The 24,137-nt window shown below is 36.7% G+C and overlaps 1 protein-coding gene and 1 pseudogene across 4 annotated transcripts in view; one reads left to right on the top strand and one right to left on the bottom strand.

The window, feature by feature from the left end:
• The window catches only part of NKAIN3 (sodium/potassium transporting ATPase interacting 3), a 605,524-nt gene that overhangs the window by 195,331 nt on the left and 386,056 nt on the right, over window positions 1-24,137 (top strand). The window lies entirely within an intron of this gene.
• LOC121498973 lies at window positions 3,314-4,035 on the bottom strand (annotated as a pseudogene).

Genomic DNA, 24,137 nt, shown 5'->3' with positions numbered 1-24,137 from the left:
TTGTAGAGTCTCTTAATAATAACATAAAGAAGGGATCTTAGGCATATGATTATGGCACTTGAGATACAGCTAATATTATCAAAATTCCTTGTGTGGCATCAAGATCTTGACACGTAGCTAGCTTTTATTGGTTTTCAATAAAAACAGCTATAATAAATTATTAAAACATATAAAAATTAATTAACAAGACTTGTATTATTTTCCTTATTTTTTTTAAAAAATGAAGTACAATTGACCTATATATAATATTTTGTTGGTTTCAAGTGTATATGATAGTGATTCAATGTTTTTATACATTACAAAGTGAACCCCATGATAAATCTAGTTACCATCTGTCACCACACAAAATTATTATGTTACTGACTGTATTCCCCATGCTGTACACTAGGTTCCCATGAATTATTTATTTTATAACTGGAAGTTTGTACCTTTTAATTCCCTTCACCTACTTTTAATACATGCCTTTTTTTCCCATTGTGGTAAAATGTACCTAATATGAAACGGTAGTTTTAGGCATTTTTAAATGTACACTTCAGTAGCGTTAAATACATTCATGTTATTGTTCAACCACTGTCAACCAGAACTTTTTCATCATCCCAAATTGAAACTCTAACCCTGTAAATAGTAACTCTCTATTCCTCTCTCTCCCTAACCCCTGTAACACCCCTTTCTATATTTTTGAATTTGATTTTTCTAGGTAATCTAGTTTATTCACTTAGCCTAATGTCTTTAAGGTCCATCCATGTTGTCCCATGTGTCAGAATTTTCTTCCTTTTTAAGGCTGAATAATATTATATTGTATGTATATACTGCATTTTGTTTATCCATTAATCTGTTGATGAACATTTGCATTGTTTCTTTCTTTTGGCTATTGTTAATAAACATTAGCGTGAAAGGCTTACTTTTTATGCATATGATTTACGTATCTAAAAAATATATCTTTTGGCATTAATACAAATTGACAAGAAGCAAGAAATCTAATGCTTTGTGTTATTAAGGTGCCATTCCTCGTGAGATTTTTGAAGTATTTTGTGAGTATCAAGTATAGTTAAGAAGACTATGTAATTTATAATTCAAACCAGGATGACAACAGAAAATGGCATGATTAATATTACCCAGAGAAAATAGACATTAATCAGGACTGTCTCAAGCAAACCAGGCCATGTAGTACCTCTCATCTTTTGAGACGCAGTTGATTAGAATCTTTAGTTTCTACTACCAGTGATTGGTAAATGTGAAATGGAATTATTTTACTTAATGTCATTGGAAAGTGAGGTCAATTAGGAAGTATGTTAGTAATCTTAAACCATTAGGATTCTATTTAGTGAAATAAAATCAAATTCATCTATTTCCTTTGAGTAACCACTTGTAAATTCTTTGTTATTTGAGGAAGTGGTGATTATTAATAGAGTTGACATCAAACAGATATGTCTAGATGTCTGTTGTTTCCCATTGCTAGCACTTTTGTCACTAGTCAGCCCAAATAGTGCATGAGAAAAGGATCATTGGACACAATATGAAAGAATCTTGTACTTTTTTTTTCATTCTCTGACATGGACATTGCCAACCGATGCACATGGTAAATAAAGGTCTAAAAATTGTTTCTAAAAGTAATGAACAATGTCTAGCTCTCATGACTTCTTGCTTCATTCATCAGAAGCAGAAATTCAGACATCCCAGTGATCCATTGATCCTGGTAGTCAATTTGGTTTCCCTTTTTAAATGTCCAAAATATAGGGAAGGAATCCTGATTGTATCTGTATGATGAGACTTCCAAGTCAAATGGATACAGGATAATCAAAGATATCTTTTTCTTTGGCAAATGATATAGATCAGTGGATGAAGGGGCACCTGGGTGGTTCAGTGGTTGAGCAGCTGCCTTCGGCTCAAGATGTGATCCCTGGGGTCCTGGGATCAAGTTCTGCATCGGGCTCCCTGCTGAGAGCCTGCTTTTCCCTCTGCCTATGTCTCTGCCTCTCTCTGTGTGTCTCTCATGAATAAATAAATAAAATATTTTTAAAAATAAAAATAAATAAATGGGTAGAATATTGTTTGAAGTAGAAAGTCTTTATTTGAGTACTCTGAATTAATACTGTTTGTTGGTGGGATGGAACATTTTCCTTCCTAATGAAAGGAAATAATCTTGATTAGTTAATATAAGGGGAAAAGCCAACATAGTTTTCTCTAAATTTTGAATTTCAGAATCTAATTAAGACATGAAGTTTTATAAATTCTATTTCATATAGAAACCATTATTGGGTATAGAAAAGAGAAAGTTGTGAATTGCTTTTTTGAATCTATTAATAAGTGGATAAGATTATAATTAATAAATTGCTTATTATAGATGATAGTTATTATATATAAGATAATACAACTGTCTTTACTGTGTGACATGTCACATTTACATCCAGGATGAATTTTTTTTTTTAGGATGAATTTTTTTAATAAAACTTTTTTCTATAGTTAAGTTTTGCTATGTCTCTCATATTATAAGATGATATCAAATAACATTATTTTTAGCAAACTAGTTTAAGTCACTTTCCAAGGGTTAGTCAAGGAAATATCTATTTTATATTGGGATGTACACAATATCATTAACCTTCTTAGAAGTTTTTATTTTAGAAATATTTCAAATTATTGTTTGACCTAATCTCCAAATTATCTCTTTTTTATGAGAATTAATTGAGATATTTAATAGTGCAAAACATAATTTCATCTGAATATAAATGAATGCACATGTTTCCAATGAGTATCAGTTATCACAAATAGCAACAAGGATCTTAGAGCTATGTTAGAAAAATATATAGCTCAAATTTAACTCTGCGGTCTCACATGCTCTCAAGAGAACACATCTATTCCAAATCAGTGTCACAAACTACTAAAAACCAGGGGAGTAGGAGTGAGGATTGTGCAGAGTGGTAAACAGAGGGGCCAGGACACAGGCGATGAACAGAAATACAGCTCTCAAGGAAAGCAAAATCAGATTAGAGCTTAGTACAAGGAAAAGCTTATGGGTTTCAAAAAAACGACTTTTCTGCCAGTGCCATACGAGTCTTACAAAGAGATGTGCGACAAGTTAACTGACTTAAAAAGGACAGAGGCTACACTTTCAGATCATTTCAACTACAAATGGTAACCCTTTCCTTTGTGGTTCAGCAGTGAAATTAGCAAAGTCCAGAAGCTCTATGTTGGATTTGCAAATACAGTTTATTTGACAGGAATTCCACATTATAAACATCAGGCACCTCCCATCCTCCCCATCCTCTTCCCTCCCCTCTCCCCTCCCCATCCCAGTCTGGCTGGGTGCAGACCACTACACAGAGAGTGAGCAGTGATGTGGCCCTGCTGCTTTGGAGGAAGATTCAAGAAGAAGGAAGAGGAAGAGGACAACATGAAGGAAACAGAGAACTGGGCTGGAGCCATTGAACTGGTCCCGTGTGGGCCGGGGCCGGCCAGACTCTGGAGCCTGTGCAACGGGTAGGTGTGTGCATGTGCCGGGCAGGCCGGACAGGGTATAGGCAGGTGGGTTTGATGGTAAGGTTAGAGAGGGAACATTTGGAAGAGGGACTGGTTCGGGTCCACTTATTTGCAGCAAATTCCTGTCCAGTTCCTCCTGTGGTAGTTCTCATTCTGCCAGGAGCTCATCCTGGTCAAACTCTTCTCCAAATCCTACAGGGTTTGAAATACCTGTTGAAATCTCCTCTGCTTCATGCCTGTTGGTCAGCCATGGCCTGCATTAACTCTTCATCTTGATCAGTGTCCATGTTGTCCTGGGCAACCTTCGTGGCCTTGGAGGAATAGCCCACATTCTAGAACACCTCGGTGTCGGTACTGGCATTCTCCAGGGCCTCTCGCTGAAATTCGATGGTTGCCCTCGATCTGCACCAGCTGCTGCTCCTACCTCTTATTGCACATCAGTGCCCTAGGGGCTGCACACTTTTTCTTAGTACTGTGTTTCTTGGCAGCGGTGATCAACTCCTCCTGGGTCTTTATCTCCAGGAGTTCCTGCTTCTTACTTAGCCCAAATAAATTCATAAGTCCTATGAATTCATAAGGCTTTATTGATAAAATAAAAATACATATGTAAATGCTTTCCTCACTTGTTCATACACTCAAAGCATTTTAGGAAATTATGTAGTAAACTCACCCTGTGTGTCTCTGTCTCTCTATCTCTGCCTCTCTCTTTCTCTTTCTCCATATACATATGTATATATGGAGCACCTACTTATTTATATATAAAATATATATTATATATAATGTAATATGTAAATATGTAAGTTTCTCGATATCTGAGTCAAACTTAATGCTAAAAAAGAACTCATTTCTGTAACACAGGATGACAATTTGACCATTGAGAAAGATGACTGAAGAAAACAGAACAGTTCTTAAAACTCAACTTATAAATAAGTGACTGAGTTGTGCTGCAATCCAGCATCCATTCCTGCATACACTAAAATGAGATTATTTTTCTCAAAACTGGTGACAGTCTTTGAAGCTCAATTTAATAATATAAAATTATACAAGACTAACCAGCTCTAAAAATTTGAAGTGTAAAAACAAACAAAACCAAATTGTCATCTAAAATAAAATTTCATTAAACTGTCTTTGCCTGAGTTACCCAATACTGTTTTGGAAAATCAAAGCTAGTGGGGATCATGTATCCACTGTAGCCTATGTGCTAGAATTTTTTAAAGTTTACCTAGGATAATTTCCATTTTGGAGATGAGAAGCTGGATCAGAGAGGTTCAATAAGTTATTCAAGGTCAGGGTCTCCTAGGTGGGGAGATATTGTTGGTTTGACCTCAGCACTCATAGTGTTTGCTCTACCTCATACTGTCTATGTAGAAAAATGGGAAAATTTCTTTTAAAAAAACCAAACGTTTAAAAAAAGTCTGTTCCAAAGTTTTAAGGCAGAATGGTATGCTGGAAGAAAACAACAAAACACATTATCACAGGAATCAGAAGCACTTGTCTAACTTGAGTATTGCTGGATATTAGCAGAATCAATGACTTTACCTCTCTGAATATTAGGACTTAGGAATGATAGTGTTTGTCCAGCCTCCTTAGGTTAATCTCACATAAGGAAGCATCAGATAAGAAAATATCCAATTATAGCATTTTCAAAATTATGGAGACTTCCAAAGGGAAGGAGCTAGTGGATCTTACTGCAAATAGAATTTACTATAACAGTTTTAAAAATTAATGTTTGTCAGTTATCTTCTTTACTATGACCTATTTCATTATAGAACAAAATATCTAGTAGTCACATCTGAGTTCTCAATGGCATTGGATCATGACCATCAATATATAGTGTTTAGGCTTCATGAAAAATCTTACTAATTTTTTTACTTTATGAAAGATCCACAATTCCTCATCTGAAATGCTTAGGGTGAAATGTGTTTCAGAATTCAGAACTTTTTAGGTTTTGGAAATATGACACATGAACTATACATTTTGTAAAAACCCAGTGAAGTCTGAGACAGAACTCCGTAATCAAACACATTAGTATTTCTTCAGAGTAATATGTCAGGATTCTCAGAAGATGGATAAAGGCTGTAAATAGTTTCTTGCTAGGTCAGTTCAGGTCGTGCTGCCAAATGAAGGAGTGCTAAAATCATGAGAAACTTCATTTTCATATTTCAGATATGTGGATAATGGATTAAAAGCCTATAATAATGTTTACTTTCAGAATTATAAAAACAATACCAGTATATTTTAGAAGTGTTAGAAAATGGAAAAAAAAAAAATGCAGAGGAGACCTGGCTGGCTCAGTAGGTAGAGCATGTGGCTCTTGATCTTAGGGTTGTGAATTTGAGCCCCATGTTAGGGGTAGAAATTATCTAAATTTAAAAAATATATAATTTAAAAAGAAAAATGCAGAAAATAATAAAGAAAAAGCCACTTAGAGTTGAGAGAATGTCTGATGATGTCTATCCTTTTATACAATTGAGATTGTACAATACATATCATCCTATACTTCATTCTTTTAATATCATGAATATTCTTAAGGGTATTTTTAATTTTTTTTTGTTTTTTTTTATTTATTTATGATAGTCACAGAGAGAGAGAGAGAGAGAGGCAGAGACACAGGCGGAGGGAGAAGCAGGCTCCATGCACCGGGAGCCTGATGTGGGATTCGATCCCGGGTCTCCAGGATCGCGCCCTGGGCCAAAGGCAGGTGCCAAACCACTGCGCCACCCAGGGATCCCTCTTAAGGGTATTTTTAAAACAAACAGAAAAACCAAAGAAAAAGGACAGCAGAGCTAAGGGAGGCAGCTCTATGAGTCAATGAAAGAAGAGGTAGAAGGCGATTGTTATAACTCAGAGTTTTTTGTGAAGAGCCACTGAACTAGAGTCTAGATCAATTTTTAATGTTATAAGGGATATGATACAGTATGGATTTTTTTAAGCACACGGAAAACCTTCAAACTCCATTTAACGCATCTTTCCAGCTTGCTTGCTTTCTTTGGTTCTGTTTCCAAGGAGAACATAGTCCCTAGTTTGAGCATACATTGTCTTATCAATGTCTGTTGAAGAAGCAAATGTTGTCTTAGGATTTTCAAGCTATGTGGTCTTTTTTCTTTGGTAGGGTTTATATTTGCTCACTCAAATGTTTACCATGAGAAAATGTCCACAATGTGATCTTTGGAAGGAACTATGAATATTTATTTAAAGCACAACAGAAATCTCCAATGCTTTTCTTATCTAGGGTTAGACAGTTTCATTTATGTGAAAAACAACTGGTCTTTAGAAAACATGCTTAAAAAGTTACAGAATCTACCATTCTGCATACTTTTCCAGGATTACACAACATTGAGTTTACAAATACTTTCTTGAGATTCTAAGTGAATGAAACAAGTCTAAGTTTAGAAGCCAGGCATACTCTATCTATAGTCTATTAAATGCGTCTGACTGCTAGAAATACCTGCTGTATTTCTCTCTATATCTATATTTGACTGGAAGCATTAACAAATGGGGAAGGCATAAAATATTTAGAACCCAAGAAGCACTCAGGACTGTCAGAATGATCTATTTCACATACATGACTATATGCAGGGCTTTTAGGTAAGATTTGTCCATTTATGTCAAATATAGCCACAGTTGCTGTTTTCTTTGAGTTCTATCGTAAAGCTAACAATAAACTTTGAAATGCCCTTAAGTTCTTTTTTCCCCTTTCTTTTCCAGCCTTTGGGTCATGTGTACATGATTGAAAGAGATAGAACTAAGTCTTCAGAATGAGTGAGTTTTAAGTACTAAGACACTGAGAAGTAGTTAATAGTTTAGAAAGAGAACATTTCCCAAACGTCCCTTTACTTCTTGATGAGTTTATGCCTTATTGAATTGTCAGAAAAACTTGTCTTTATTGAAATTTAATAAGCCATATTAAAACATTACATGACACACCACAAGGAAAGCCACCACATGTGGTCCTTCCTTAGTGGGTTTGTGATCTGTCAGTAGTGGATATAAATGGCTTTGACTGAAGTGAATCTTAGTGAGAAGATAAATTTGTATCCACAGTATCTCAAACCAGAGCCTCAGGGAGAAGCAAAATGATATATTTTTAATTTCATGTTTTAAAAATTAAAGTTAATTTTTCATGAGAGACACAGGGAGAGAGGCAGAGACACAGGCAGAGGGAGAAGCAGGCTTCCTGCAGGGAAGGACTTGAAGCCCGATGTAGGACTTGATCCCAGGACCCCGGGATCACAATACGAGCCAAAGGCAGATGCTCAACCACTGAGCCACCCAGGTGCCCTGATATATTTTTAATTTCAATACTCTTTGTATTGAAGTTAGTAGTGAGTTTTCATTCCTGTTTATTTTTCCCTGTACCTTGGAGTGGGGCAGTATTTATGTTGTGTATTTGGCGACTGATGTGCTATTCCATCTTTATTTCAGTCATTTCTCGCCCTCCACCTTGCCATCTCTTGTTACTTCATGCAGAAAGTTGTAATCTTCCAAATCAAAAACTGAGGCTAAAAACTTACTTTAATGTATCAATTTGCACTTTAAAAATTCTACTAAATCACTGTCTTCAGAAATCAGATAACCAAGTTTTAGTTTTAGTATCTAATTTATTATTAGATAATAAGTTTTAGCGTTACTAATGATAGCATTGCAATCTTTAGTCTGAACAAAGATTGTTTTTGCTGCTCTTATGGTGAGGGAACTAATGAAAGTTCTAGCTTGCCTTCACTGTTAGCTAGAACCTTATTTAAGGACTTGTGTAAGAACACAAGAAAGAAAAATCATCTGAATGATGTTTGAGGGGAATGATGTTTGAATTAACCTGAATCCTAATCTTCAACATCCAAAGCAAATAAGTGGCTACTTATTTTTAGTATGGTCTTCACGTCTACATTGTCTTAGAAGTATTCAGTAATGTGAACCAGGGATGATACTTGGTGTCAGAGCACAGGTAAGGTGGGAGAGTAGGACAAGTACAGAAAGTATTGCTTTCTCAGACCCAGAAGAATTACAAGAACAAATGCCAGGATCCTGCCCCAGTTATATCTTAAACATCTTCAATATTATACAACAGGCCGGGGATCCCTGGGTGGCGCAGCGGTTTGGCGCCTGCCTTTGGCCCAGGGCGCGATCCTGGAGACCCAGAATCGAATCCCACGTCAGGCTCCCGGTGCATGGAGCCTGCTTCTCCCTCTGCCTGTATCTCTGCCTCTCTCTCTCTCTCTGTGACTATCATAAATAAATAAAAATTAAAAAAAAATTTTTAAAAAAATATTATACAACAGGCCAATAGTTGCCTTAGGTCTGCTTCCCCAAAGCAAATGACACTTAATCAACACAGTGATAATAATAATAATACACCCATGGATGTGTGTGTGGGGGGGGGAGGGGTCTTACTATGCCCATTAAGCACTTTAAATGGCTTGCATTAAACATTTTAAAAAATGACTCATTTCACCTTTAAAACAACCCAACAAGGGGATGATGTTATTACCACACCTTACCAAAGAAGAACTGAGGCTCAGAAAGGTTGAGTTAGCTTGTCTAGGTCACACAGCAAGTGAACTGTAGAGCCAAGAGGTGGAACCCAGGCAGTGTGGCTCTAGAGTCTTGGCTACTAATCTCTACCATGTTCTCTTTTCATATATCTACAACATAGCTCAGGATCAGAAATTAGAACCTTGAATCCTCCCTGCAGAAGAAATTTTGATCCAATTCTTAAATAACTTAAGCTACTTGGAAGAATCGTATTATTTCATTGTCACTACAACCTTGTATAAGAATAAGGTAGAGATAATTAATTTAGTTTATTTAAATTAATTTAGATTACATTTGTCTGGAAATGAGGCAACTGTCATCCATGGCTCTATTACAGTAATTTTAAAGCAGCATGTACCTATCATAAAGTACAATTAACTAAAATCAAGTGCTCACCATTGGATCTACTCACCCGCTCTTCTTCCTTGAAAACAGTTCCAGATGCTGAAAAGTCTGTTTGGGTTAAAAAAAAAATCCAATGGCTATTCTAACATGGATATCAAAGAGAGCAATGTGTTGAACCTCAGAGAATTCCCCAAATCAATTTGTAACTATTTAGATGGTTATCCAAAGCATGCATAATACATGATTATAGATTTATAGATTATCTAGATAGATAGACAGTTTATGTAGAAATTAGGCTCCAGTCCTCAGAAGTACATGTTTTTTTATGAGACTTTTTGGAAGACAAGCAAACCAGAATTTGCAATACATTTTCTAAATAACACATACAGGGCAGCCCCCGGTGGCGCAGCAGTTTAGCGCCACCTGCAGCCCGGGGTGTGATCCTGGAGATCAGGGATCGAGTCCCACATCGGGCTCCTTGCATGGAGCCTGCTTCTCCCTCTGCCTATGTCTCTGCCTCCTCTCTATCTATCTCTCTCTCTCTCTCTCTCTCTGTGTGTGTGTGTGTGTCTCTCATGAATAAATAAATAAAATCTTCAAAAAAAAATAACACATACATTGCTACTACCTAAAGGAAATAAATATTTCTAAACAGTATTTGAAAAATACATTGGGTACTGTGTATTTTCCTCACCAATCTCATCCTGAGCGCATTATTTATAAACACACTCACATTCTCATCTGCATTTCAAGATCCAGAATAACATTAGCAATTCCCTTTTTCTCCAAAGTGGTAGGTATTAGATATTTCAACTGACCTTTGGCCAGTTAGGTTACTACTCATATCTGATAATTTACAAAGAAAGGTAAAAACACTTAAGGGTAGGCAAAAAGTTAAGTAGAAGTTATTGAGTTTGCAAAACAAGAGTTCAAATAAATGTCATAGTGATGCAGGATAAAATCCCAACATCTGTGACATCTGCTATTTTTCTGCATTGATTATTACTCTCAGAATATTCTGAGCAACAGTTAACTTAGCTAGCTGTACAACTCATCCAGAACATGCAAAGGGGTAATAAACACCATGTGAGTAATCTGTTTCTAGACTCATGCTGTTTCATAGATATTTGATTGAAAAGATCTATGCTAAAATCTGCCATAAAAACATTTTATAGAATTATAAGAACTGATTGTTTCAAAAGTGGAAACAGATTACTTAACATCATTTGTAGTCAAGTTTCTTGAAACTTTTAAAATTTTGTTATTTCTTTAATCTTTTAGTTAGTCTTTTAATTACCGAAGTATTTCTTTTCTATACATTATGGAGATGGTAATAGGAAATTAATCTAAGCTTAATTAAGCAGTATTAAGATTCATAGGACGTTAAAGCCAGAAACAACCTACAAAGCTTCAGAATTGACATCTTGACTTGCTAGACAAAATATCCAAGGCCAAAAAAACCCCCCCAAAAAAAACAAAATTGAAGTGCATGAAGATTATGCAGTTGCTTTAGTAGAACACTACCTGTTAATCAGCAAACTACTTTTTGCTTACCTATTTATTTTGTAGGATACCTTGATTAACAGTTGACAACATCTGAAGAGCACAACATGATCTGCTCATTACAGTAATGCAACTCATTCACCATACTCAGGAAAATACAGCACAAACTACTCATAAGGGGATATATATGTCCAGGCAGGATGGCATTTGGAGGAAATTATGGGTGATGTCTGTAGGGAATATGATTACACATTCAGTAATCTTTATATTGATATAAAATTGCTAGCTCGTTAGCAGAAAATAGTTTAATTTACGGACTTCCTTTTTGCTGTTCTTCATTATTTTTAACATATGAAGAATCTTAAGAAATGGAAGGGGATCAAACCCCTTTCTACCTACGTGAGGACCCTGCTCTTGATATGCACATTGGTCATCTGAACAGAGCACTAACTAATTGAACCAGGTGGCTTCCTTTAGAAGTTTTCCTTAAGATAGTTTATACTTTTACCTGGAGAAGCATGGTATAATTATAGAAGTCAGCAGTTGCTGTGAACTATATGCCAAAATGTTGATTTACCTCAGCCTTAATATGACTGCTTTCTATTCTGATATGTGATTTCTGAGTTATTTCAATCTTAGCCAAATTAAAAGAATCGTAAATTGGATCAAGGTGATAAATCATCCTAATGTATGTTGCCTTCATTAAAACAATTCTTGGAGTTTTACATACAGATTTAGGCTTTCCTTTTAAGATTTTATATATTTATTTTTTGAGAGAAAGAGTGCAAGTGAGAGCGAGAGAGGATGAGCTGGGGGGAGGGGCAGAGAGAGAGGGAGAAGCAGATTCCCCACCCAGCAGGGAGCCCTGTGCAGGGCTCAATCCCCCTGAGCCCCAGGATTGTGACCTGAGCTGAAGGCAGATGCTCAACCTACGGAGCCACCAAGGCACCCCACAAAGAACTACTTTTTAAGAATTGAATAGTAACTGTGACCTTCTGCTTTGTAACACACATTACATTTCTAATTATCTGCATTAAAGCATTTACATTTCTTAGTAGACTTTAAGCTCCATGAGTGCAAGTACTATGTTGTTCATCCATCAGCATATCCTCAATACCTGGCATGTGGTGGGTGCTCAATAAATGTATATTAAATGAATAAAGACAGCAACTAAAATCATGAAAGTTGAGGAAACCATGCACATGGGAAGTGTTTGAATTGGGACTATTTTTTGCTTGTTTTTTAAATTTAAATTCAATTAATTAACATATAGTGTATTATAGTTTCAGAAGTAGAGTTCAGTGATTCATCAGTTGCATATAACACCCAATGCTCATGACATCCCATGCCCTTCTTAATGCCCATCACCTAGTTACCCTATCCCCCATCCCCTCCAGCAACCCTCAGTTTGCTTCCTATAGTTAAGAGCCTCTTATGGTTTGTCTTCCTCTCTAATTCCATCTTATTTTATTTTTCCCTCCCTTCCCCTATGGTCCTCTGTTTTGTTTCTTAAATACCACATATGAGTGAGATCATATGCTATTTGTCTTTCTTTGATTGACTATCTCGCTTAGCATAATACCCTCTTGTTCCATCCATGTCATTGCAAATGGTAAGATTTCATTTTTTGATGGCTGAGTGATATTCTATTTATTTATGTACCACATCTTCTTATCTACTCATCTGTCCATGGATATCTGGCCTCTTTCCATATTTGGCTATGATGGACATTGCTATAAATATTGGGGTGCAAGTGCCCTTCTAATCACTATGTTTGTATCCTTTGGGTAAATACCTAGTAGTGCAATTGCTGGGTCATAGAGTAGCTCTATTTTTAACTTTTTGAGGAAACTTCGTACTGTTTTCCAGGGTGGCTGTACCAGCTTGCATTCCCACCAGCAGTGTGAGAGGGTTCCCCTTTCGCTGCATCCTCCCCAACATTTGTTGCTTCCTGACTTGTTAAGTTTAGCCATTCTGACTGCTATGAGGTAGTATCCCATTGTGGTTTTGATTTGTATTTCCCTAATGGCAAGTGATGAACATTTTTTCATGTGTCTATTGGCCATTTTTATGTCTTCTTTGGAGAAATGTCTATTCATGTCTACTGCCCATTTCTTGACTGGATTTTCTGTTTTCTGGGTATTGAGTTTAATAAGTTCTTTATAGATCTTGGATACTAGCCCTTTATCTGATAAGACATTTGCAAATATCTTCTCCCATTCTGTAGGCTGTCTTTTGGTTTTGTTGACTGTTTCCTTTGCTGTGCAAAAGCTTTTTATCTTGTGAAGTCCCAATAGTTCATTTTTGCTTTTGTTTCCCTTGCCTTTGGAGATGTGTCTAGCAAGAAGTTGCTGTGGCCGAGGTCGAAGAGGTTGCTGCCTGTGTTCTCCTCTAGGATTTTGATGAATTCCGGTCTCACAGTTAGATCTTTCATCCATTTTGAGTTAATTTTTGTGTATGGTGTAAGAAAATGGCTCCGCTTCATTTTTCTACAAGTGGCTGTCCAGTTTTCCCAACACAATTTGTTGAAGACACTGTCTTTTTTCCCATTGGATATTCTTTCCTGTTTTGTCAGGACTGGGATTGTTTATGGAGATAGGACAAAGTTAGAGATAAAAAGTCATTTTCAAATATTTGGAAGGTCTTTAATGGAATATATATATATATATATATATATATATATATATATATATATATTTAATTTTGTGTTACTCGGATGACATGGAGTTCTGGTACTACTTATAAATGTTTTGGCTTAGGAAGACTCCAAGTAGAATATTCACATATGAACAGATAGAGCTACCTTGCAAAGTAACAAGTTCTCTGACACTAGTATTGTTCAGAGATGATATAATCGACTTGCAGTGATGGGTGATATAGCAGATTCTTTCATCTGGTGGGTGTAGACATGCTGACTTCTAAATCCTCTGCAACTATGATCATGTGGACTTTTTTGGTGGTTCTTGTGATTCTTTTTTAATTTCAGCTTTATTGAGATATATGATTGTGTGGCATTAATGTAATTGAACACACAATGATTTCCACTTGTGGTTTCTAACTCTTATTTTTCTTCTTTTCAAAATACTTCCTAATTTCATTTAAAAATCCATTTTCCCATTTTTCTAGCTGTGAGTTCTTTTTTCTAGGTTGATAATGATTGATAAAAAATATTGAGTAAGTCATCATTTAAGCACAGTTTACCATTGATTCAAATTTACACAAATAGTTCTTACTATACTTAATTAGGCATATGTGGATGTAATCAGAAACAATTTGAGTCTGTCATATATCATAAATTACTTTTTCTTACCATGGCCATTAGCACCTGCTTATACTCAATTAATTTTTGGTGGGAGGAAGGATTTATTCAAGCATTTTCCAAGTGGATAAAATAGGCATGTAGCCAAATTAGCTAAGCCACTACACTGTAATAAGCTCACTATTGATCACCTACAGATTTTCTGTCTCTTTTGTTTAGATCGTGTCTACAGGTAGATCATGTAGATTCCCTCTACAGAGGGGAATGGTTAATGTATTAGTCTAGTTTTATCTGATCTTCAAATCCTCTAATTTTACATGAAACAAAAATAACAGCACTACAATAGACAACTCAAAGCATATCATCATCTTCCTGAGTATCTGCAAGTCTGACTATGTCACAATTAAACTCTTTGTGTTATTCAGTTGCTTAGTTGAGGCTGCTGCTTCTGAAATTCAGCCGTTTGACTAGGTTGTTTACTCCTCATGCTATCTCACCAAAAACTTACCTGCCAAACCTACAGAGTAAGAAAAATTATAGAAAGGATGTGTGTATAAATGAACATGTTAAATGGATTAATGTTAATAAAAAAGGGGTGAGGCATTTTAAAAATACAAACATGTCAAAACATATCTGTCCATGGAAAGGAGACTGGAGAGTGATGTGTGGTTGGATTTGGAAGTTATCGACCAAACTTGAATGTGAATAATGACTGTTGATAATTTAGCTCCAGATCCTGAATCAGCTGTCACTATGAAGGACAAGAAGAAAGCATGTCCTGCTGGTCATCTTGATTTGGAAAAGCAGCTGAGACAGATGGTTTTCCAAGTCTATGCCTTTGTACAACAACATGCATTTGTCAGATGGAAGGTCTTTCTGATGATTCTAAAACATTGTCCATCCATTTGACAGCTAGCTTCTTCCCAGGCTGTAGGTACTCCATATGCCAGCTTTACAAACCTTGGTTCATAACATTTTCTTTTCATAGAATGACCTTTTCTCATATTACAGGGTACTCAAAACATTCTAGTCACCCCGCAATCTAAAAGCTGCTTCTTGCAGACTCGTGTATTCTTAAAATTTCCACTGCATTTTGTAGGCTCAACTCATGCAGCATTTCATGTATTTGGTCTTTTATGAAATCTTGCTTGCTCTTCCTTTCTGTCTCCTTTTACATTTCAAGCTCCTTAAACAGGCCTGGCATTTCTTTCAGTTTGTTATTTCTACTCAGAGCTAATAAATATTTCTACATAGGTAGAAACAACAAAATATGTGATGAAAGGAAGCCTGGTCCATTAAAACTGAGTTTAATTGAATCCAGCAAATTTTCAATCTATTTTAGGCACAGTACAAGGCTTATTAGCAACCAACATTGATGTTATCTTGGAAAATGTTGAAAAACAGTGTAATTCATCTTGCAACACATAGCTACTTTGCAGAAATACAAAATCCCTATTATGTTCAACATTATAATATTGTAACTCGGTTTTAAAGTTCTTTTAAAGTTCTGTCATAAAAGTTAGCAGACATGTCCTAAAATGCACCAAGGGTCTGTTGAATGCAGATTTGTTATTAAAACTAGCCCTTGGACTAAATTTTGTGTATTTAAAAACTGTGTCATAACATGGAAAACCAAATTAACTCATGGCAATTTGCTCATTTTCTTTGCCCCTAAAGCTGAATCTTTGTCCCTAAGTGCTTTCCTTCCCCCCCACCCTCAGGTAAGTAGCCGATGGACCAAAAGTCTCAGAGAGAGTCTATTGGCTTCCGGGGGCTATGGGACCTGGGGAGCAGAGCAAGTCCCCATAGTACCACACTCTTCCAAACCCACCAGCTTGCACTCAGGACCACCCCCCAGGTCCTGACCACCAAACCTGATAGCACACAGGGCCAGCCTTTCCTGTGCCTGTGTGAATTTGTAGATGTATATCTCCAAATCCAGGACAAAAAGTAAGATATTAACAATGAGAAACTGCGTGAGGATATAAAGGAACTGTCTATACCATCTTTGCAACCCTCCTGTACATTTTCAGTTATTTCGAAATTAAGTTTATTGAAAAATAAATGAATGAAAAGTGCAAAGTTTAGAAGGTATCCTCAGATTAAAACTCAGAAAACTGGTGCATCCCTCAATTTTTCTTAGATCATGAAGTCAGAAGAATTACTCTTGATAATAGCATATTTTATCAAATAATTGTTCATCTACCATCTCTCTAGGTATAAATATACATGTATGTGTGTGTTTGGATTAACATAGAAGCAAGTTAAAAAGAGGACAATTAATTTTGATTCATAAAATAAAATTTAAAAAAATGATCAATATGTGGGCCTTTGTCTTGTTTTTGTTTGGCAACATTTTAATGCCTGTTAGAAGTGTAATGCTGAAGAGTATGTCTTAAGTGCTAGCTAAAATATTCCATTTGAAGATGTTCACAGATATATCCTTATGATATTCTAAATCTTCTAATATAAGAAAAGTCCCCCCATGATGGGTCAAGAGGATCTATCTTCAGGTATAACCATTTTTGGAAAGCAAAATTGTTATTATCAAATAAATTTTCCAATTATTCCTTGCTGACACTAAAAAGTGTCAGAGGTGGGAATCTTTCTTGATATCAATGATATTTCACATGCCTAAATATATAATGTAGTTATTTATACCTTGATACAGAGATATACTGTGAATGATCTATCACTAAGCTATTTAACAGTGCTACTTACAATTTGTTTGCAAAAACACCTGGCACTGTAATTCATACATGAACATGGAATGGATATTTCAGCATACTGGGCTTAGCATGCAGGAATTTGTGTTTTCTATGCAGTTTCCTAAGTGGCTTTCTGCCTATTTGGAAAACATTTTAAAGATTGGTACAATATAGTATTTTCAACTATGAAATGGCAAAGTATCAATTTACAGCTTTCTTTTTTTTAGAATATTCAACCCATACATTTTTATAGACTAAATGGTTCACTTAAGTCAATAGTATCCAGAATTCTAACTTTACAACCTCTTCCTTAAATTGCCATTATCATATGCATTGCAAGTAATATACCATCATCAGATTTATACTCTAATTGTAAGTTGCAAATGTATAATTACTAGAATTTAACCTCTCCAAATTGATGTAATTCAACCTAATTATCCTGGCTACATAAATGCATACTAATCAGCAAGAAAATACTTAAATAAAACAAGAATGCTAACACAACAACTCCAGAATAAACAAACTTTTGAAGAAGGAAAAAAATCAGGAACTAATTATATCTCCAACAATAAATCATAAATGCATACTATTTTAAAGTCTTTTTCCAAGAAAGAACGAAAGAAACGTCTTTTTCCTGTTCATTTAGACTTAGATGTGGCCAGAATTGTTTCAGTATGTGTTTTGAACTCTATCCACATTGAAAGTCATTCCTCTATTCATGTTTCTATCAATAAGCCATCTGATCTTATTTATTTAGTAGACTTTTATTCTGAGCTTGTTAGAACTGGACAGTGTAGAGATGTCAAAGAAACAAATAGTCCCTATCCCAAATCTAGTTAGGTTACTTGCTTAAATAAACTAACTCAAAGAAAAAAGATACCATCATTTTAAAAGGTTAATGAAATCATGCATTTGGGTCATCTGGGTGGCTCAGTCTGTTAAGCATCTACCTTCAGCTTAGGTCATGATCTCACGGTCCTGGGATCTAGCCCCACATCAGGCTCCCTGCTTAGCAGGTATTCTGCTTCTCCCTCTGCCTCTGCCTTTCCCCCTTACTCATGCTTTCTTTCTCTCTCTAAAATAAATAAAATCTTTTTAAAAATTTTAAATGAGTTGAATTGCTCTATCCAGTCATGTTATTAAAAATAAATAGATAAAATCATGCATTCGTCTGCCTACTCCCTCAATGACTCCCCATGGGGCTTGAATTCAAATCCAACTTTTAACCATAGCCTTTAAGACCCTCTGTGACCTAGCTCTGACCTCTCCCTTCTGTTATCTTTTTGCTATCCAACTCTACTGTGCAGCAGCCACAGGAGATACATTTTGATTCCTAAATAGTGCCTAACACATTCCTGCCTCAGGGCCTCTGCACTTGCTCTTGTTACTTCTGTCTGGAAAGCTGGCTCTTCCCTTATTCACCTCCCAAACCTCCGTAAGACAGAAATTCTGGGCAGTGCTTTATTCACATTAATTTCATGTATATCTTAGAAATTGTATCAAAACCAAAAGATCATATAAGTCCCCAGGAAATAAAATATTAGAGAATTCCTAACCAAGGATTTTGTAGTAAAGAAATCATAGGCATCGTCAGCAACCTTATGAGAACAAAGTTACAAACACTCTAAATTCCTGTAACCAGTTTAATGATCTTGAAACACCTTGTAAATTAGTGCTTCTTTTTGAACAGTGGGTGTAATAAGTACTTGTAAGTACTTGACAAAAAAGTATAATTGTCTTTGTCATAAATTTACCTGAAGTTAATATGGAAGCATATAAACCAATAAAGCATGAGCCATTTCATTATTATTTTTACTGTTGAGAATTTACAAGGCTGAGGGAAGCTGATCTGGATGGTCCAGATCTCTCTTAAAAGCTACTGAAGTAGGTTGTGTTTATGTCTTCTTTGTCTTTCTGTGACTTTCTTTACATCAAGGAGAGTCACTGTGATGCTCAAATATTATGTTTCTTCCACTGAAAAAGTTTTTATTTTTGAGCTTATTCGACATTTCCCCCCCTTTTTTTAAAAACATGGCTGGTGTCTTAATTCTATGAACAGCTAGTCATGTGATGTCAAGAAAGATCATTTGAAAAATTAATATATTTAGTATTTGATATTTTGTCTGGATGTATTTTGTATAACAGTGCTAATTGAATAGAAATGAGATTCATAAAAAGAGTAGGGGAATACATTGACCAGAAGTACAATAGCTGGGTCTGAGGTTTTTGTTTTTTGTTTCTTTAAAGATTTAATTTATTTATCTGAGAGAGTGAGAGCAGACACAAGCAGGTGGAGGGGTAGAGGAAGAGGGAGAAGCAGACTCCATGGAGCCCAACTCAGGCCTTGATCCCAGGACCCTGGGACTATGACCTGAACCAAAGGCAGACACATAACTGACTAAGCCACCCAGGAGCCCCTGATTCTAAGATTTTAAGAGAACAGTGGTTTGGTCTCATTAGATCTCAGTTTTCTCATTTAAATACTAAAGAATTAATCTAAATCAGGGAAAGCAAGTAGGTCCTCTCTTTGTGCTAAATGAAATTGGTTAAAAGAGGCTGCTGCATTGTATTAAGAAGTGTCTTGAGGCCATATATGATCTCATTGGGGAAGAATACACATTGCTCCTTGAGGTTGGCCAGGAACAGAATTCTGAAATGGTGCAGTTGTGGCTTATATTGGCAATTCCTAGACAGGATGACAGTTTTCAGTGATTCTTTTTAAGTTACTTCGCTGTGTTTGCACAATTTTTTACCCTATGGTGAAAAGTGCCCACAGTCAAAAATAATCTAAATCCACTATTTATCCACATTGTTTTCTATTTTGGTGTGCTTCAATTTCAACAAATTTATAATAAATATATGGTCACTACTCCCCTTTTCTTATTGTCCTTAAAACTTCTTAGTTCTGCTTAATGTCCCATCTGTGCCTCTGGATATGGCTTCCTATAGTAATTTCTACCACCAGAATGAATTGTCAACTCCTCACTTGTTTTCCTCTGTCTTTGCCAGCTTCTCAAGATTGGATCAACTAATTCTGGTAAAGCAACCCAAATACCAACACCTAGTTGGGATTTGTTGGATTTCTGCATTCCTCCCAAAAATCAAACGTAATCTCATCCAACCCAGTGTTGTGTTATTTTTCCTCAAACCCTAAAAGCCTAGAACTTCATCCTTTTCCCAACTTCTGTGTTGACCTGGATCATAAATTTAGGCTGTTTTCTTTTTTTCTTTTTTTTTTTTTAAGATTTCATTTATTTATTCATGAGACAGAGAGAGAGAGAGAGAGAGAGAGAGAGAGAGAGGCAGAGACACAGGCAGAGGAAGAAGCAGGCTCCATGCAGAGAGCCCGATGTGGGACTCCATCCTGGGTCTCCAGGATGAAGCCCTGGACTGAAGGTGGCGCTAAACCACTGAGCTACCTGGGCTGCCCTCTTTTTTTTTTTTTTTTTTCTTTTTCTTTTTTTAAGATTTTATTTATTTATTCATGAGAGACACAGAGAGAGGCAGAGACAAAGGCAGAGGGAGAAGCAGGCTCAATACAGGGAGACCGATGTGGGACTCCATCCTGTGTCTTCAGGATCACAGTCTGGGCTGAAGGCAGGTGCCAAACTGGTGAGCTACTCAGGCATCCCCTGTTTTCTAAAATATGCTGGTGACTCCACCTGAGACTTCACATCCCTGAGACTAGAATCCTACCCTAAACCAGTACCAAAGGCTGGAGCTTGGATCATGCTTTTATTTTTCATTAACCTTCATTTCTTAGGGATGGATTCTAATCTTGAATAATAATGATCATAATGGAAATCATGTTTTCAGCAGCACTTATGTAAGCAACACCTGGATTATCTCATCCTTAAAAGTCACACAGCAGGTGAATAATGGAGTTGAATATGAATCAAATGGCCTGAATCCAAACTGGTGCTCTGAAATCCTGCTTTATGCTCCTCTAGAATTACTGATTTACTGCTCCTGGTGGATTGGTCACAGGTGAGGGGTGGGTACACAGAGAAGACCTGCCTTCTCAGGACTGGTACCCAATAAAACCTCTCCACTGGGACCCTTCCCCTCATATCCCTTTAACTATTTTTATGACTCTATTGTTAAATAAATGTGTTCGTGGAGTTTTGTTTGATACTGGGGACATACAACAAACAAATGAGGCACAATTCTTTCCATCCATCTAAGTATGTGGCAGAGGAAAGAAACCTTAATCACATAACCTTACGGAAGAGTGCATACATAGGGTCGTGGTAAGTTCACTAAGGAAGATTGCAGTGTACAATAAAAGCCTACAGTAGTAGGATGACCTAACCTATTCCAGCAGGTCAGAGAATTGCTGCTTGGCCTTACCTACTCAGGTGGGTGGCTCAGTACTTACTGTCCAACTCACAGATTACTTCCCTTCCAGCCTCCACCACAACTAAGTTCCTTTAGCAGAATTCTAGCTCTGAGCTGCACAGGTCCCAGCATGCTTTGCAGCTCTCCCAGTTCACGGCAGCCTCATCCCCGCTAATAGAGGTTTTACTAAATATATTAACATATTTCAGGTTACCATTACCTTATCAGACCTCTGCTCTGCTGAAATACTAAGCAATATTGTTTTATTGATTGGGTGCCTACTGACGGTAGCAATATGCACACATGCATTATTCTCATACCACTATAGCTTTAATAGTCTGGAGGTAATACTGAAAGTAATTTACTGTCATCTATATATGGTGGTTCAAACGCTGTGGTAGTTAGAGATGCCAATTTGGAAATTCTGGCCTGCATACAAATGAGGGAGGTATCTAAAGTCTTTTTCAGAACTAACTTGATAAAATCAGATAGCAGGAAAGACCAAGTCTCTGAAAAGCATCACTGATCTGATTGCCATACACAAATATAGCAGATGGGAATAATTTTTTAAGAATGAAAGATATTTTCCTTTATCCTAAGTTTTCAGTGGAGTCTCATTACAGAGACTGAATGAGAGTTTGCTAACATGATGACCTAATTTATTGTTAAAATCCTGCATCTTTCTGCTATCCTCATAAGATAGACCAGAGGCTTAGATGAAGAAAATACCGGAAACACTTGTTGATTTTTTGACACACTAAGAATCATTCAATGTATGCACTCATTCAATGTTTTATTTTTTTAAAAGATTGTATTTATTACTCATGAGAGACACAGAGAGAGAAGCAGAGACATAGGCAGAGGGAGAAGCAGGCTTCCTGCTAGGAGTCTGATGCGGGACTCAGTGCCAGGACCCCAGGGATCACATCCTGAACTGAAGGCAGATGCTCAACCACTGAGCCACTCAGGCATCCCCAATATTATCAAGGGATCAATCATAAAAAGAAGCAAACAGAAACCTGCTATGGTAAAAACTCACTTTATATTCATCGCTTTCCTTGGCCTAAATGCATTTAAAAAAAAAAAAAAGGAACTTGAGTTTTGTAAATATGTGTAGATCTCGTTGATCCATTTTAACTGCTGGATAACATTTTTTGCATTCCATTACACAAATCACATTTATGTAAACATTGCATAAGACAGTAACAATTAGGTTGTTTCCATTTTTTGTTTTACTAGCATACAATGATTCAGTGAAAATTCTTAGACACAGCTCCTTGAGGTAGCTCATCCAGTTTCTCTAGGACAGACACCCATAAAAAGTGGGAGGAAAACAAGTTGTAAAAGATATGTACAGCTGGATTCCAATTATATAAATCTTTAAAACTCACAAACATATTGCTTGTGGGGGAATTTATTCATATTACAGAAGTTCAAAAACATGCGTGGAAATGATCCACACCAACTTCAGGAGAGAAAGGCTTCTAGGGAAGAAGGGGTAAGGAATAGAAATAACATTTTAGCAGTATCTACAACATTATATTTCTTCTAAAAAATTACCTGGAGTGAATTGCAGTATGTTAACATCTGTTCATTCTCGGTAATAAGTATGTAGATATTGTATTTTTCTTATGCTTTTAATTAAATATGCTTGCAATTTTTTGTAAGTTCTGTTAAAATTAAGTTCTATGAAACATTGCAGGCTAGTATTTAAAAGAGGAAAATCCTTAGGTTTTACAGTCTTCCCTTTGCTCGGGTATAAGAAATGATGATGGCTCTACCTCCAGGAATGTGAAACAAATAAGACTTTCTCTTTCTGCCAAATGAATGAAAATCTAGATCGTGTAGAAATTGACAAATGCCAAACAATAGACTTTTTAACCATGTTTATTTGTGCCATAAAAGTATTACAGTTATTGGTAAAAAGTCTTACATGCATACACTCAGCCTTCTGTGGGAGGAGGTATGTATGAGTTGGAAAACCGGTTGTGAAAGATGATCAAATCCCCACATAGCAGAAGAACTCACAGGGTTATTAACCTAAATAGCACTTTGTACTTTAACTCACTCAGGGTGAGAGCTGGAAACAGGGGAAACACCTAGAAATCTTGGGTGTTCAGGGAGGTGATTCACACATGACCTGATAAGGACAACTGGGCCTCCGTTACAGATAGGACTCAACCTCTGAGTGAGAAGGAAGTTACAAGGGCCTTTAATTCCCCATGAAATCAGAACCGAATCAGGGATCAGTGATAAAGAAAACTGGAGTTGAAGAGTCTACAAGACAGGAAAGTCTATGTGGTTGAGACTACGTGAGAAGGTGGGAAGCCAATGCTGTTGGAGGCCACCTACCTGACCTTGAATTATGGATGAGATTTTATTTTATTTATTCATGAGAGACACACAGAGAAGCAGAGACATAGGCGAGATTTTATTTTATTTATTCATGAGAGACACACAGAGAAGCAGAGACATAGGCAGAAGGAGAAGTAGGGTCCCTGCGGGGAGCCCGATGTGGGACTTGGACCCCAGATCCTGGACCCCAGGATCACACCCTGAGCCTGAGACAGACGCTCAACCGCTGAGCCACCCAGGTGCCCAGATGGACTAAGGCATTCTGAGACTCCGTTTCTTTACCTCGAAAGTAGGAGTTAGCCTTACTCTGGATGATATTCTTGTCAGAGTCGAATGAAACAAGGTCTTGGCATGGAAGGTCTTGGCACCTTAAAAAAAAAAAAAAAAAGCTCTTTTCCTCCACCTAAATAAGGTGAGTGTAAGTGGGGGTACAATAGGGAGGAGGCCCAGAGAAGCAGCGAGAAGGCTTCCGCTGCCTGATCTGAAGTGCCCCTGCAGATCTAGAGATCTAGGAATAAAAATCCCATCTGGGCTACCCCTTTCTCAGACCAGACCGTAGGGTTGGGGGGAGTGTTAGAGCGCAGTGGCTGAAAAGAGTTGCAAATTAGTGACCAGGGGAT

Source organism: Vulpes lagopus, chromosome 9, assembly GCF_018345385.1.
Source record: "Vulpes lagopus strain Blue_001 chromosome 9, ASM1834538v1, whole genome shotgun sequence".
Taxonomy (NCBI): Eukaryota; Metazoa; Chordata; class Mammalia; order Carnivora; family Canidae; genus Vulpes; species Vulpes lagopus.
This window is presented reverse-complemented; position numbering and strand designations above follow the sequence as displayed.